The sequence below is a fragment of the Mastomys coucha genome, unplaced genomic scaffold, assembly GCF_008632895.1.
Source record: "Mastomys coucha isolate ucsf_1 unplaced genomic scaffold, UCSF_Mcou_1 pScaffold7, whole genome shotgun sequence".
Taxonomy (NCBI): Eukaryota; Metazoa; Chordata; class Mammalia; order Rodentia; family Muridae; genus Mastomys; species Mastomys coucha.
In genome coordinates, this window is record NW_022196913.1 from 68,289,704 (window position 1) to 68,306,783 (window position 17,080).

Genomic DNA, 17,080 nt, shown 5'->3' on the forward strand with positions numbered 1-17,080 from the left:
TCCCCAGCATCCAGTTTCTATCACCATGCCTGTGATTTTTTTTGCCATGTGGGTGCTGTGGCTCCTGGTGGGGCTTAGTGGGAGGTGATGGAGGCTTCCACAGTACTCTAAACTATTAGAGTTTAGTTTATATACCATGTGACACAAAATAGAGGATCCTAGCAAATGAGTGGAACCTCAGAATGGGCCTGGAACAGACTGCTTCTCCTGTCTTTAAGGAAGTCCACTCAGGTGCTGGCACCTTGGCATCTTGACATAGTGCCAGAGGGATGATTGGCTACTCTAGAGCTGTGTCAGTCCCCCATTGGTCCAGAGGCTGGTTCGCGATACAGTAGATCTGTACCTCCTTGCTGTTCTCCAGAGTCTGTTTGCTGAGTTCTTGACTCCACCTCCCTCACCCCCTCCATGATCCTGGTTCCCACACTGCCATGTCTCCCTGCCTTGATGGATTCTTACACCTCAAGGCCAGTGGTTCTCAACCTTCTTAATGTTGCAATGCTTTAACACTGTTCCTCATGTTGTAGTGACCCCCAACCAGGAAATTATCTTCATTGCTACTTCATAAGTGTAATTTTGCTACTGTATGGATCGTAATATAGTACCTGTGTTTTCTGATGGTCTTAGGCAAACCCTGTGAAAGGGTCATTCAATGCCTAAAGAGATCATGACCCACAGGTTGAGAACTGCTGCTTTAGATCATAAGCCTAAAAGAATTTTTCTGTAAGTTGCCTTGGGCATAATGTTTTATTTCAGTAACAAAAGTAGTATAGACAGAAAATAGAATATGGGTAAAACTGTCCCTTTAGCTGGGAATGCCCATCTTTTCCCTTGGACAGTACTACCTGAATCTTTCCCTCTCTTTCCCATCTCTCACCCTACAAGTCTCTGGCTCTGTGAGACCTCCAGGCCTTCAGGAAGACTGGCCTATTAAATAATCAGTTCTACATATATACTTAATAGATTCTCCAGAAAAGGAAAACGAATCCCTACCAGTTTACCTACGAAAGCATATTTGTTTCTGTTTCCCTGGAGGACTATGTCAGAGTCAAGTTTTGTCTAGCTCAAGGCTACTAAGCATTTGTACGTGACTCATTTTCTATAGAAATGTTTTCTTTCACATAGGTGAATCATGCATTTTCAGTACATGGTTTCTAGAAGCTTCAGCTGGGCCTTAGGTGTGTGCTGAATCCAATAAGACACTTGCAAATTGTTTCCCAGGAAGGCTGGATGGTTTTTCCGTCCCATTAGAGTTTAAGTTGTTCCAGATCCTTTCACTTCACTTGATACTTTTCTGTGAGAAAACACCTGAGAAAGGAAAACTCAAAGGAGGAAAGATTTATTACCACCCTAAGCAAGGGGCTGCCTCATAGTAGCCGGGAAAACTGAGAAAGTGGAAAGAGGATAAAATGTATCCTTTAAAAGCACAGACCTGGTAATCTACTGCCTACCACCCTTCCCAGGTCCCTCCTGGTTTCCAACAGCTCGTAATGTTATTAGATTATGGATCCATCGATGGATTTGTCCATTGATAAATTCATAGCCTTCATGATATAATCATTTACCAACAGTCTGGTGGGCTGGCAGCCTAGCCTTTTATACATGAGGCTTCAGGGATGCTCCAGGTTCAAATCCAGGAGCCATTCTTTCTAATATGAAGGTACCGTTATCTTGTTTGCTTTACATTTGCATTTTCTTGATAACTACTGAGACTAAGTATCTTCCCACATCCTATTTGATACCTGTCTGTAGTGACAGACAAACCCACAAAAGTAGCAATGGTCTTTCATTTTAATCCCAGGTGTGCGATAGGGGCTGCTTCAGATTGTTCACAGCAGCTGACTATGATTAGCCTTGTGCTCCAGCAGGAGCTTGATTTTGCAAGTTACAGGTAGTTTCTGCAATGGTGTGGTGTTTGGAATTCTGGGGACTTTTTAGAGGGTATATAAATATAAATGCTAGGGCCTCAAGAGGTGGGGTGGGTTGGTGGTTGGTTGCTGTTGGTCAAAGTTTGTTAAGTAGTTGTTTGCAAAGAAGAAACAAGAAGAAATTAGGTATCCTGACAGTGAAGATCAAACTCACCCCCAAGGAACTCAATGCTCCTACTTTGGCAGGAAATACTCTAATGACCACCCCCCTTTTCCCTCTATTCTTTTTTTCTTCTATCTAGTGTTAAGGGGGTTGAAAGGATGGAAGAAAAGGGGAGAGAGGTTTGAAGAAAGAAGAATCCATAAAGGAGCCCATAAGACCTGCTATATCTGTCTTAATGTTCTGCTTCTGTGAAGAGACATCATGACCACAGCAACTCCTATAAAGTAAAGCAATTAATTAGGGCTTGCTTACAGGTCCAGACAGTTAGTTCATTATCATCATGGTGGGGGAAACACAGCAGCATGCAGGCAAACATGGTGCTGGAGAAATTCTACATCTTGATTCATAGGCAGCAGAAAGGAGAGCTCCTGGGACTGGCTTGGGCCCTTGAAACCTCAAAACCCACCCCCACTGACACACTTCCTCTAACAAAGCCACATCTACTCCAACAATCCCACATCTCCAAATCCCTAATGACCAAGCATTCAAATATATGAGCCTATGGGGACAATTCTTGTTCAAACTACCACAATACCCAAACATTATCACTGATCTTTTCAAATCTTTTGATGCTTGTAAAATATGGGGTTTTTTTCCCCCTCATTGTTGAATTTTGAGAATGTTCTTTCCATATTCTGGATGGATTATGGTTTTTCTACTCTAAAAATGATTTGAGTGGTTGTCAGTTTCAAATATTTTCTTCTGAGTGTTCTCCTAGAATAGTCTTCAGCCAAGTATTTTGGTCTGTGTTTTGACTCCAGTTTTACATACTGTACAAAATAAGAGCTAAATTATGTGTTTGACATTTTTTCTTAGTCAGGATTCTATTCCTGCACAAAACATCAAGACCAAGAAGCAAGTTGGAGAGGAAAGGGTTTATTCAGCTTACACGTCCACATTGCTGTTCATTACCAAAGGAAGTCAGGACTGAAACTCACACAGGGCAGGAACTCGGAGGATGATGCAGAGGCCATGGAGGGATGTTACTTAATGGCTTGCTTCCCCTGCCTTGCTCAGCTTGCTTTCTTATAGAACCCAGGGCTACAAACCCAGGGGTGGCACCACCCACAATGGGGCCTCCCACCCTTGATCACTAATTGAGAAAATGCCTTACAGCTGGATTTCATGGAGGCATTTCCTCAAGGGAGGCTCCTTTCTCTGGGATAACTCCAGCCTGTGTTAAGCTGACACACAAAACCAGCCAGTACATTCATTAAAAGCAATATTTGATGTGTTCCTATGGGAAGCCAGTGACACACAAGGTAGTAGTACAGTTGGTGTCTAGACCACACTTAACTCCAAATGCCTCCTTACTTCCACACAAACTCCCACTTAAAAATCGTCTCACTTTTATTGAGAGCTCAGCCAAGGCCAGGGACCTCCTCTAGCTACACCTTAACCTGAGCCCAAATCACAACCTCTTAGATGACTTCATACCCAATCAACTAGCTAAAGGTAAAGGACATCTCACAAGAAACTGTGATTTGAGCTGACTCTCCTGGCACTTTAATAACATTTTGTGTGAATGTTTTATTTATTCATTTGTTATTGTATAGCTATTTTAGAAGCTTGACAGATGCTGACACTGAGTTAGGACCTTGGGAAAACTGGGTGTGAGGTAAGTGCTAACAGATATCTGTCCCTACCTCGAGCGATGGAGACTAGGGTTGGGTATTGTGACATTTCCTTTGGTCCTATGTTCTGCATAAGCTGTGAGCTGCCCAGGTTCACAGGTCATCTCTATTGTTAGCCCGAGTACCCAGAACAGCCACTGGTCCACTGAAGGTACATAACAAAACAGTTTCATATGTTTGAAATTCACCACCCACCGTACGACAAGTTCAGAACTAACCTACATCAAACATCCATGAGAGGAGGCATCTTTCTGGATTCTTATATTTTTATTCTGGTCTTTCCTCAAGTTGATTTAGAGCAAAGATTCATCTACAACTTTATTACATTTGCATCCCTCTAGCTTGGTTGGGGTGGCAATGTGCCAAAACCAAGCTCGGATTTACAGGAATGTTTGGAAGGTGGTAAAGGGTGGTTCAGGGTATGGGGCCCTCCAAGATGGGTGGGAAGGAAAATAAAGCTGGTGGCAGCCTAAGTACAAGGGGAGTTCTCCTTCATAATATTCCTAGGGCCGTCCAACTCTGACAGAGCTCACAGGATTAGCTTTCATCTGAGGACCACACACAAATGAAAAGATGGCGAAGGACCAAGTCAAAAAGCTAAGTATATCTGACAACGTGGGAGGGTCTAGCCCCAGCGTTGTCAAAAGCTGTGCACAGCTCTCCTGCTCCTGTCCACTGGCCTTACCAGTTTCAGACATTTGTTGTTGATCGATAAGATAGCCAAGGCTGATGGGAAAAGATCTGCAGATTTTATGCGTAACAGAGCCAAGAGGAGTCTTGAGAGTGCTTTGAGGAGGTCATTACATTTTGTAGCTTAAAGCCCATCCTCCATGACCGTAGTGGTCAGTAAGGCTCTTTTGTAGGAAGCTCAATTCGTTCTGGAATTCAGAGATGATGACAGCCAACACGGGACTGCTTCACTGAGAGACTTGCGTTCCATTGTGGGTAGTGCACTCATTCACTTATCTTAATCCCATCTTTGGGCTGACCTGTATTTCAAAATGATGAGTGTGCTCTGGAATCTCAGACCGCCCCTTGGAAGAGTTCAGACAAGGCAGACTGACAAGATTCCGTTGAGATTGCTGCCCTCTGCCAAGAACAAACAAAACCCTGCTACAGTAAACACTGTGTCGTAGGTATCTCTAATTCACTGAGCCCTGCTGCAAGTCTGACCCATTATGCCTCTGCAGTTGTATAAGAAATAAGTTACTTGATCAGCAAAGTAATCACCCTGATATTCAGAAGCCCCTCCAAAGTCTCAGAGTCCTTTATTGGCAAGCTTATTTTACTAAAATAGTTTGCCATAATTTCATTTACACAAAGTTGATGGTTTTACTTTGTCTAATTCTGGACAATTATTTTTGGGAGGTGACATTCACCTAAAAGAAAAAAAAAACAGTTAAAAAGTTAAATATTCTGAACTTCCCTACTCCTGCCCCTGGACATTTTTTATTTCTAACCTGAGCCCCTTTAACCTGTCCACAAAGCCTAATGAGTCCTCATCGAGTCTGAAAGGTCCCCACAGGTCATATTCTATCTCTTGTTCCCACATGGTACTATTATGGGAGGCTGTGTTGCTTTTAGGAAGTGGGTCCCAGCCAGGGGAAGTACTACACTAGAGGCATGTCTATGAAGATTAGAATAGCCTTGGTTCCTAGCATGCCCTCTGCTTCCTGATGAGTACAATCTCACCTACATGCTCCCACCACCATGAATGAGCTGCTCCACCATTCCACCCCTGTCATGATGAACGATATCCAAGAAACCCTTATCCAAAATAAGTCTCTGCTCTAAGTTGATCCAGTGAAGTGTTCTGTTACAAAGGTCCAAAAGTAACGAATGCAGCCTCTCTTCTTCAGTGAAGGATGCTTTGTCTGAGCCTGCTACTGAGGTGGCTCCGAGCTCCATATTACTTCTGCCTCCTTGCACACGCAGCAAAGGTTTGACTTAACGGGAACTACTTGGGAGTGACAGGTGGAGACTTCAACGGGCCATTGGGCATTTCAAGATGTCTAATGCTCACTAGGGGAGGTAGAGGAAGAGTAAGGGAGACAGTCTGTCTGTAGTAGTATCCAATTAAAAACTTAAATTAACCCCAGAGGCAGAACATTCCTCACTGCCCACTCCAATGTTCTGAGTTCCTGAACGAAAGACACCCACAGCCTTTATATCTTGATATGCTTTAATCAGCTCAATGGCTGGGCTACTGCCTAACCTCTGCGTGGTTAATCCACCTCCCTCCAATATTCCCATATTTACTAAATCCTATATTCCATCTTGGCTGCCCTGGACCCAGATGGACGGGCTCTCCTACATGACGGCTATGTTCTCTTTCCTGCACCTTCTCAGGTTATCAGGTGTGGCTTCTCTCCTCCTCCTCCTCCTCCTCTTCCTCCTCCTCTTCCTCTTCCTCCTCCTCCTCCTCCTCCCCCTCTGCCCCCTCCTCTTTATCCTCCTCCTCCCTCTCCTCCTCCTCCTTCTCCTTCTCTTCCTTCTCCTCTTTCTCCTCCTCCTCCTCCTCTTCCTCCTCCTCCTCCTCTTCCTCTTTCTCCTTCTCCTCTCTCTCCTCCTCCTTCTCTTTCTCCTTCTCCTCCTCCTCCTCCTCCTCCTCCTCCTCCTCTTCCTCCTCCTCCTCCTCTTCCTCCTTCTCTCTCTCTTCCTCCTTCTCTTTTTCCTTCTTCTCCTCCTCCTCTTCCTCCTCCTCTTCCTCCTCTTCCTCCTCCTCCTTCTCTTCTCTCTCCTTCTCCTTCTCTTTCTCCTTCTTCTCCTTCTCCTTCTCCTTCTCCCAGCATGGCAGATCTCCCTTTCTCCCTAGGTCCCCTCCTCAGGGAAATCCTAAAAGTCCTGCCTCTGTCTGCCCTACTCAGCCATTGGCTGCCAGCAACTTTATTTACCAATCATAACCAACTGGGGACATGGTCCCTCAGTGTCATAAGTGGATTCTCATGCAAACAGTTTTGGAGATCCAAATTAACATAAGAATATAAGCATCAGGCCAAACCCACTACCCCTGTCCTTAGCACCAGCATCAGCAGACTCATGGAGCAGCATCAAGAAGAGATTATGGTCATGACATTCCCACACAGATTCCCTGGCAGGGCTCTCTAGGCATCCTGATTCCCTCCATAAGCCAACGACTATCTCTTCAGTAATTTCTCTCCTTACTTAAAGTAGATAGAGTTCAGTTGCTGATCATAAAAATACTAGTTATTTTGTGTTCTTGGTTTCACCTATACCTCTTCATGGCTTTATTGTACCAGTTACTTATGTTGTTGATATGACAAAATACCCTGTCAAGAAAAGCAATTTAAGGAGGGGTTCTTTCTGGCTTACAATTCCAGGCTACAGCCCACTGTGACAGGGAAGTCCTGATGGCAGGAGCCTGAGACACTGGTCATATGGCATCCACAGAGGACTGCTGCCCTAGATTTGCCCTTTCCTTGTTATTCAGTTAAGGACTCCAGCCCACACAATGACTCTACTCACATGTAGGTCATCCCACCCCATTAGACCTAATCTATATGATTCACAGAATTTTGTTTCCATGTGGATTCTAAATCTCATCAAGTTGACACTATAGATTAACCATCAGAACCCTATCCCTTGTCACCTTGACACCCCAAATTCATCATTTTAAACCATAACCTCTTCCCCTGCACCCTAAAGTTTCTCTTTCATCTTGCCATGCAAAATACATTTAACTCATCTTACAAAATTTTCAGTCTTTAACACTTTCCATTGCTGAACAGAAGAGCAAACTCTCTCCTGAGACTTAAGGCACTCTCTTAACTGTGTGCAAGCCATAGCATCAAAAACCAAGGTCCATGCTTCTACCATACAATAACACATAACAAACATCAGCAAGAAAGATCAGATGTATGCTGTTGCAGCATTTTCTCTGTCCAGTCACATTAGAGCAGTGACAGGTCTATGAGTGAACAGGAATAGGAGGTGGAGCTAGAAGTTTAGGAGTGAGGAGGTCAGAGGTCAGAGGAGAACCAGGAGAAATCATCATGGAGACAGGTGAACAGGAGGACAATCCAGGCCCTGCGTGGTTTTAAACAGCCACAGGTAGCTAAGGTTTTCACAAGGTTAGAATAATTGGGTTAAAGCATTATCTTTATCATTTGGCTCTGAAATTGTGCCTTGTGATATTAAGAACCTACATTATGTGTATATGCCTCACTTCGATAACTGTACTCTGAGACTCTCTTAGGAGGTTAAAAATAAGATATAAATTATGTAGAAACCCCTTGTCATAGCACTAATTGAATGAATTAAAACTGCCAGCAAGGGCAAGTGAAATGGCTCAGCTGGGTAAAGCTCTGTACAAGCATGGTAACATGAGTTCAATCCTTTGGACCCACATAAATGTGGAAAGGCAGACCTGACACCTCTACCCTCCATGTGTGCAGCACAGCATGGGCACAAACACAATAATTACTAAAAACTATGAACAATTTCATATTCAAACATGATAAAGTCTATGTTAAGATGATATTTAGAAATAATTCCTACTGTAATTTGTCTTTCAGGATTTCAGAGATTTTTTTTTCAGTTCTGGGGTAGAATTCAGCATTTCACACATCCTCAGCTTGTGTGCTTCACTAGCCTTCCAAGGCTCTTAAGGACAATTGGCACTGTAAATATATAACTATTTTTTTTAACTTGGCATTTTATACATCATTTTTTTTTTTACCACAGTTTCTTTCCCTAGGGTTTATAACAGTGGAAATCTTTTTAGAAAGCAATTATTTATTTTTATTTATGCACATCAATGTTTTGCCTGTATGTATGTATGTATGTGTGTGTATGTATGTGTGTATGTATGTATGAGCATCATACTTATGCCTGGTACTCCTTGAGTTCAGAAGAGTGTTGGATTCTCTGGAACTGGAGTTACAGATGGTTGTGAGCCACCATGTGGGTTCTGAGAGCTGAACCTGGGTCCTCTGCAGGAGCAATAAGTACTCTTAACTGCTGAGCCATCCCTCCAGACCAACAGTTAAAACTTTGGATTACCTTGTTAAAGGATTCTATGTTTGAGGCTGGAGAAGTGGCTTATCAGTTCAGAGCACTGGATGTTCTTCCTGAGGACTAGTGTTCAGTTATCAGCCCCCTCATGGTAACTCGCAGCCATATGGGACTTTGGTTCCCGAGGATCTGACCACCTCCTTTGGCTTCCAAGGGCATCAAGCATGGACACTGCTGTACAATCATATATGTAGCCATACACTCATACAAATAAATCTCTCCTAAAAAAAATTTTAGGTCTGCCTTCATGGTTTGAACTTTATGGAGAAGCTAGAGATTAATAAAAAAGAGCAATGTTAATTACAATGCTCTGTGTGTGTGTGTGTGTGTGTGTGTGTGTGTGTGTGTCTGTGAGTATCTTAATGTGTGTGTCCGTATGTGTGCGTCTGTGTATGTGGTATGTGTTAGTATGTGTGTGTGCACATGTGTCTGTGTATGTGGCATGTGTGTGTATGTGAGTATATGTGAGTGCGTGTATATGTGTTAATGTGTGTGTGCATGTGTGTCTGTGTATGTAGTATGTGTGTATGCCTCTCTGTGTATATGCCTGTGTGTATGCCTCTGTGTGTCTGTATATGTATGCATGTGTTAATGTATGTGTGAGTATGTGTGTGTATGTGAGTGTATCTATGTTATTTATTGTTATCTAAATTATCTAAATTATTGTATTGGCACCTTGTAAATTGTGATCTTATTGATATGTAAACCTGATTGGATAATTAAGCCTTTAGGGTCATGTTTCTACTGGGTAACTAGGCGCTAGATGACTGATTGTGGGGTGTGTGGGGCATTACATGTAAGCGAGATGATCTAGATAGCTGGGAGAAAATAGCAGGAGCCCACCGGGACATAGTGATGTGGCCAGCCAGTACCGGCAACACTAGAGCAAGAACGTGGTCTGGTGGGCCAGGAGAGTTTACGGGGTGATTCCTTTTAATATTTCCCGCAACAGTTTACAAACCAAAACCCAGCCTGGCAAACACCAAATCCTTGAAGCTCTATGTCTGGCATCTGGGGCTGGTGACACAATCATCTGGGCTCCAAAGGGGCACTGCTCCTCTAGCTCTGCTGCACAGAGCACACACAGCCTCTCTCTTACCCAGCTCAATACCTGGCTTGTCTGCTTCTTCTACAGAAGTGCCATGTTTCTGGACTCTCCAACTTCCTGGAGTCTCCAGTTCTGCTTAGACTTTTCTTTCATAGATTCACACAGTGGGATCTCAGGACTTCTTACAGGAAATCAAACCCTGCCATACACTGTCTGGTCTCAGGAAGTCTCAGGAACTGGGTTGCAAGACTCCATAGATCCCTCAATCTTGTATCTTTCATGCCTGTGAGACAAATACCATGTGGACAACACTGCCTAGTTTCCCCACTGCCTTTCGATGAGTGGAATCTGGCCTGTTTGCCTGTGGATGCTTAGCCCCTGCATGCTACCCTGAAGAAAGAAATACTTTCCTGGGTAGTTGTTGATAAGCAGAGAACCACAACTATGGCAATCTGAGTTCAGGTTCTCTCAGATGAATTTGCATTTTCAGAAATTGAAGCTTTTGACGGATGGGGTCTTGTCTTCAGAACATCTTTTTTTATTGCCCAAGAATAGAGCCCAGTTTTTATTCTGTGGTTCTGATTCCTTTAAAAATAACAGATGCTTTGTTATCCGAAGTGTGACTGTCTGAAACTTTAAATTCGCTCATTGTCTTAGGGTTTTACTGCTGCAGAAAGACACCATAACCAAGGCAAGCCTTATTAGGACAATATTCAATTGGGGCTGGCTTACAGGTTCAGAGGTTAAGGCTATGATCATCAAGGCAGGAACATGGCAGAGGCAGGCATGGTGCAGGAGAAGCTGAGAGTTCTACATCTTCATCTGAAGGCCACTAGCAGAAGACTGGCTTCTAGGAAGCTAGGACAAGGGTCTTAAAGTCCATACCCACAGTGACACACTTTCTCCAACAAGGTCACATCTCCGAATAGAGCCACTCCCTGAGCCAAGCATCTTCAAACCACCACCCTCATATATCTTTCCATCTCAAACTTTACACTTTTTTCATCTTCTGCTTCTAGTTTTACTCTTCCTCACTGTAGACGTAGAGGAGAGCAGCAAACAGTCACCATGACACAGCCTGGATGCTACCTGCACTCCAAATACTTGGCAAAAAACAAAACAAAACAAAACAAAACAAAACAAAACAAAACAATGACCCTTTGTTTTTCCTTAAAGTTGGGTTTTCTTTAAAACATCACTCAAGTTCTTAGGATGAGAACAGAATGCAGCTAGAATTTTTGACCAGAGCATTACACGAGTGGTCTCTAGTCCAGTTTAAGATAGAGTCCTTGTTCCCTTCTGGAACCTGTAAGTCTGTCTGTCTGCATTTCTTTCAGCATCCCTGTCTTCCAGGATTTCCCTAGAATGGCCTGTCAAGCTCTCCTCACAGTATACAAGAGCTTTTCAAGCCTCTGGTTCCAAAATCTTCCATACCACCCCCTGCACCCTCCCAGCCATATCCAAAGACCTAAGAACTACATGGTCTGACTTACTACTCTGTGAGTCTTTATCAATCTTTGCCTAGAACATTGGTCAGAAAGAGCTGCACATAAGTGATATCAAATAGGAAGTTTTCACATAACTCCGAGACTTGTATAAACCTTCAATGAGTGACCTACACAAAAATTTGCCTCTTCAAGTAGGCATTGGAAGAAAGTCTCATGCTTGTGGATCAGATGTTAGCACTCAGCTGTTACTCCAGCACCAGGCCTCTCTGCTGCTATGCTTTCTGCCATGATAGTAATAGACTCACCCCCTAAAACTATAAGCAAGTCTCTAATTTAATGCTTTCTTTTATAAGTTGCCTTGGTCATGGTGCTTTTTCACAGCAATAGAAAAGTAACTAAGATACCTTCTTTCGCCTCGACTATGAGGTGACCCAGTCCATGAGAATTCATAACCACAGGGTAAGTCATGTATGAAGGAGCATGGTCCAAATTCACACCACCTGTGTGGTTTGTTTAATATTCAGCCAAGAATTTAGTTGCAACCCAAAACGAGTTGAAACATTTGAAATAACTAGTAGATACAAATTAAAATTCGTTCTTCCTTAAATTCAAGCTTTGAAGAGTCCTCCTGGATAACATTAAAGAGAATGTGAACATAAAAAAAGAGAAAAAAGAAAAAAAAAAGACTAAAAAACACAGGAGAAAACAAGGCACTGTGAGCGAGTCAGCAAAATACCAAGTGATGACCCACAGACACACAAAGACATCATGGAAGAAAGATCACACACTGAAAACATAGTGGCTACCTTCTGTATATTTGAAGAAATAAAAGGCTACAAAAGTATCCTTAAAGAAACAAAAGACTCAGAGAAGAAGTCAAGGCAGATGAGCTTGCAAGGCAGGCAGTATCATTATCATGGGGTCTTAACACCCCGTGTGAGCATGATGGAGCCATCCAACCTCCAGGGAGACATGTGTTAAGTAACGTTTAAGGGGACTAATCTGGTAGCCATATGTAGCGGGACTAGAAAAAAAGAGGGTGGCATAAAGATCAATGGAAATTCCAAGGCAAGACTGGCAGTGTGGAATCCTGACTGAAGAGAGTGGAAAACATTCGTGAGAACAGGGGACAGCAGGCACCATGATGAAGGGAAAGACAAGTTTTGGTGCCTGGATGTCAGCGGGGGTGGAGATAGTTCTGAGTCTTGAGTCTATATCTAATATTTTGTATCTGTTCCTCCTCCAGCCCTCGACTCCTTCTCACCTACCACTAACTCAGCCCATGTGTGGCCCATGAGTTTGCCTGGGACTGCTGAGGGACTCTGGTCTTTTAACATATATCAGGGCTCAACAGGTCCCTATTAACCAAAAACTATGGACTACGCCCCGCTCTGCTGAGACTGGGGTAACAGCGGTAGATCGTTAAATACCTTGCATGCGCCAGTCTGCCATTTGCTCCTGAAGCAGACAAATGGGGCTTTCTTCTCCATCTCTCCTATGCTCCTACGGAGATAAGCTTCCAAATTCTTCCAAGGCTTTGCAGAGGCAGATCTCAAAGATTCAACCTCATGGTTTCCACTCCATTGCATTGTATTTGGATCTTCCCATGGATTCAGGGCATGAAAGGGTGGAAAATGGCTAAGAACATTAGTTCTAGTTGGTTTGCAGCTATAGAGAGGAAGTTGTATAGTGTGGTGAGTTTTACAGCTTCTAGAATTCTTTTGATCATGAAGTCCAATGTGGGAGAGGGGTGGTAACATGAGGGAGGGGTAGAGAAAGAGGGATGGAGCTGCTTAGAGAGATGACGGTTACATTTTTTTTTTTTTGGCGCCCTGTGGTGTTAACTAGACATTTCTTTCCAATCTGATTGACAGCACATTTTTAAAAAGAATTATTTATTTTATGTATATGAGATATGAGTACTGTTGCAGGAGATATTAAAAATGAACCTGCCAACTCTCCATGCTCCTGTTTCCTTCAACTTAGCAACTCTCTGACCCCACCAGGTCACAGGGCTCCTGCTGGGTGCTCTCAACTCAGTGTTCTCTCAGCCTGCCAACTCTCCTGTCCGCACCCCCCCTCCCCCAGTTCCTCTCGCTACCACGCAACACCCCATGCAGCCCATGGTCAGCCATCACAACACCCAATTACCCAGTAGAATTAAAACTCTTAAAGCTTATAGTTAACCAATCAGATTTATGTGTCAATAAAATCACAATTTACAAGATGTCAATACAATAATTTCAGAGCCAATTGATAATGATAAAAGCTTTATCCTAATTATTCTGACCTTATGATTTCATAACTGTGGCTAGTTCAAGCCACCCTAGTTCATGTCTGCCTCCATTCTCCTTCCCCCCTCTCTCCTACCTCTACCTCTCGGCCATTCTTAGCTCTGCTCCCTTTTTCCTGTCCAATCACAGGCCTCTTGCTGCCCTAATGGGATTGGACAGGGAAAATCCTGCAACAGAGTACACTGTAGCTGTCTTCAGACACACCAGAAGAGGCCATCAGATCCCATTACAGGTGGTTGTAAGCCACCATGTGGTTGCTGGGAATTGAACTCAGGACCTCTAGAAGAGCAGTCAGCGCTCTTAACCTCTGAGTCATCTCTCCAGCCCTAGACAACACATTTTAATGAAGAAATCGAACACATCAGAGCCTGGTCATATACACTTTCCTTGCAATTTATGAGCTGAACTTCCCTTGGCAACCTGCATCTGATTCTCTCAGATGTGTCAGTAAAACAATGTATAGACACTTTGTTTTCAATAGGCTTGTTGTTATTAATGGCTTCTGCACTTTCTGCTTAATTCTTAGGGTCATTCAATTTCATCAAATTGCTTTCCTTAAGCCAAAAAAAAAAAAAAAGTGCAATGTCAGTCAGTCAGTCCGAATCACACTGAGACAGTATGGAATGTGCTAGCTTGTGATGGAAGAGCCCCTATCTTAAGCGTTAGGAGATGAGCTATTTGCTTGTTTCTTAAGATAGTATCTCATCATGTAGCTCAACCTGCCTCAAACTTGTACAGTTCTCCTGCTTCAAACTCCAAAGTGCTACGCTTACAGGTGTACAATACTATTCGGCAATTTTAAAAGGTGTTCCCCCCTCCAATGATCTTTAAATGGGATGTTTCTTGGTTAGGTGAGAATAAATCCTATAAGAGTCTTAAACCATCTAAGACCCATCAGAAGTTGAAGGTATGTGTGAAACATCCTGACCATCTAGAAATGTTGATGCTTGTGTCAATGGTGTCTGGAATGTTTTGTTTTGTAATATTTCACCTGTTTCTATTTACAGCGGGCCTTTAAAAAAAAAACACACATCTTTAGTGTTTTCACCTCCACCCATGATGTGAATACCCATCACTCCCAGAGAGGAATGGAGACTTCTGCCTTTTTGTAGATGAGCTAAGTGACTAGGAAAGACAGCTGCAGGAGAGAAGGAATCCTCTACAGGCAGGAGTGGCTTAGAGCTGAACCAATAAACCAAGGGATAAGTGGCCCCAGTAGAAGCTACCAAGGCAGCACTGAGTAGACCCTCGTAGACTTCTTCAGGGAAATGCACACATTGAAAACAGCCCAGGAATTGCCCAGAATGCACTTAAACAAGAGAGCTTTATGGCATTGAGAATTAATATGAGGAGAGGAAAGACCCAAATATCAGCTGCCCTCTTTCCTTGCTCTGACTAGATGCATTATAAGGAACCCTCTAAATGTGGCATTTAACCACAGTCCTAGAATTTTGTGACCCAGAGAAAAGACACCCTGTGCCTTATTGAGGACCCTGCCCAGATGCCCACATGTTCATCCACCTGGCTTTCACCATCTTTAGTTCAACATTCAAGTTCCTCAGGTGTGAAAGGTGCTTTCATATATGAAAGGTGTGTATACATAAACACACACACACACACACACACACACACACACACACACACATACACACACATACACACACACACACACACACACACACACACACACACACATATATATATATATATATATATATATATATATATACACACACACACACACACACATGCATTCACATGCTAGACACATGTAGAAGTCAGAGGACAGTTTTCAGCAGTCATTTCTCTCCTCCTACCACGTGGGTTCCAGATAGAATTCAGGTCCTTGAACATGGTAACATGCAACCTTTACCTGTTATACCATTTTGCTGGTCGCAAAGGTGATCAGTTTCAGGTCTGAGTATGCAGTGAGATCACGGATACCTCTGTGCCTGAACATACGTGTCCACAGCACTATTTTGTTTTTTACTTGCAAATGCGTAATGCACTCTGAATGTTTTAGTTTTGCTCCTCATACTGACCCTGTCCTGTATGCTTGGTTCTATAGCAGACAACTACTGTAACAACCCCAGCCAGAGAAATGGTATATATATTTGAACTGATTCGAAGAATCATCTCTCACACACAGGTACCCAACTCCCCTCAAACACAAACCTTACTTAAATGAACAGCTGTTCTCTCCTTCATGCCTAAAAGTTCAGACCTCTGTTGCAGCATTTTCTCTGTCCAATCACATTAGGGCAGTGACAGGTCTATGGGTGGACAGGAATAGGAGGTGGAGCTAGCAGTTTAGGAGGTAGGAGGTCAGAGGAGAACCAGGAGAAACCATCATGGAGGCAGGTGAACAGGAGGACAATCCAGACCCTGTGTGGTTTTAAACAGCCACAGGTAGCTAAGGTTTTCACAAGGTTAGAATAATTGGGTTAAAGCATTATCCTTATCATTTGGCTCTGAAATTATTGTATTGGCATCTTGTGAATTGTGATCTTATTGATATGTAAACCTGAATAAGAGTCACGTTTCTACCGGGTAACTAGGCGCTAGATGACTGATTGTTGGGTGTGTGGGGCATTGCATGTAAGCAAGATGATCTTGCTAGCTGGGAGAAAATAGTAGGATCCCCCTGGGACATAGTGATGTGGCCAGCCAGTACCGGTAACACTAGAGCAAGAACGTGGTCTGTCGGGCCAGGAGAGATTGTGGGGTGATCTTTTTTAATATTTCCAAACAGACCTCAACTACACAGCTTCAAGCACCGAGAGCATCTCCAGGAAACCTCCATATGGGATTTGCTCTTCACATGGGGAGCTGGAAGCTGGCTAGAGTTGGGGTTCTAAACCTGGGGCTGAATCAGAAAGGAGAGCAGAAGTTACTGGCTACCTAAAGTTGATTCAGAAAAGAACTAAAGGAGAACAAAAGGCCCTGGAGCAGAGAAGGCCAGAGAGATCTCCAAGGATAGTATTCAAGGGAGAAGAAAGACCCGCAGATCAGCCACCTTCTTCCCTTGCTCCGCGAGTACAGCTTGATTTAGACGGATTGTAAGGAGCCTGCCCTTGCTCCCAGTGAGTATTGGACAGCAGGGACTTAGAGTGCAAGTTACTCCAGGTTTTCTGAAAGGTTCTAGGCTCTAGGCTGGAATGGGGAAGATCCTTGGCCCAAACGATGATCACACTGGTCTGTCTTCTTGTGTACGTCTTCTCAATGGGTTTGTCATGTGGGCTATGTTTAATACAGCCTTGACTGTGACCATTTGATGTTCAAACATCTTGACATCTGCTTTGAAATTCTGTGTTATTGTGTGTTGCAGTAAATCTCCAACCCATATAAACCCAGGTAATGAAAACACAACTCAATTAATATACATTAATACATGCTATGCTCCTAGATAGGGCTGACCTACCACTACACTACCATTTTCTTCCCTATCTATGAGGCCCCTTATAACTTGCTGTTTCTCTAGGCCAGGTGCTGCTGCTCAACTTTCCTTCCACCTCCTCCTTTGTACCCTCTCTC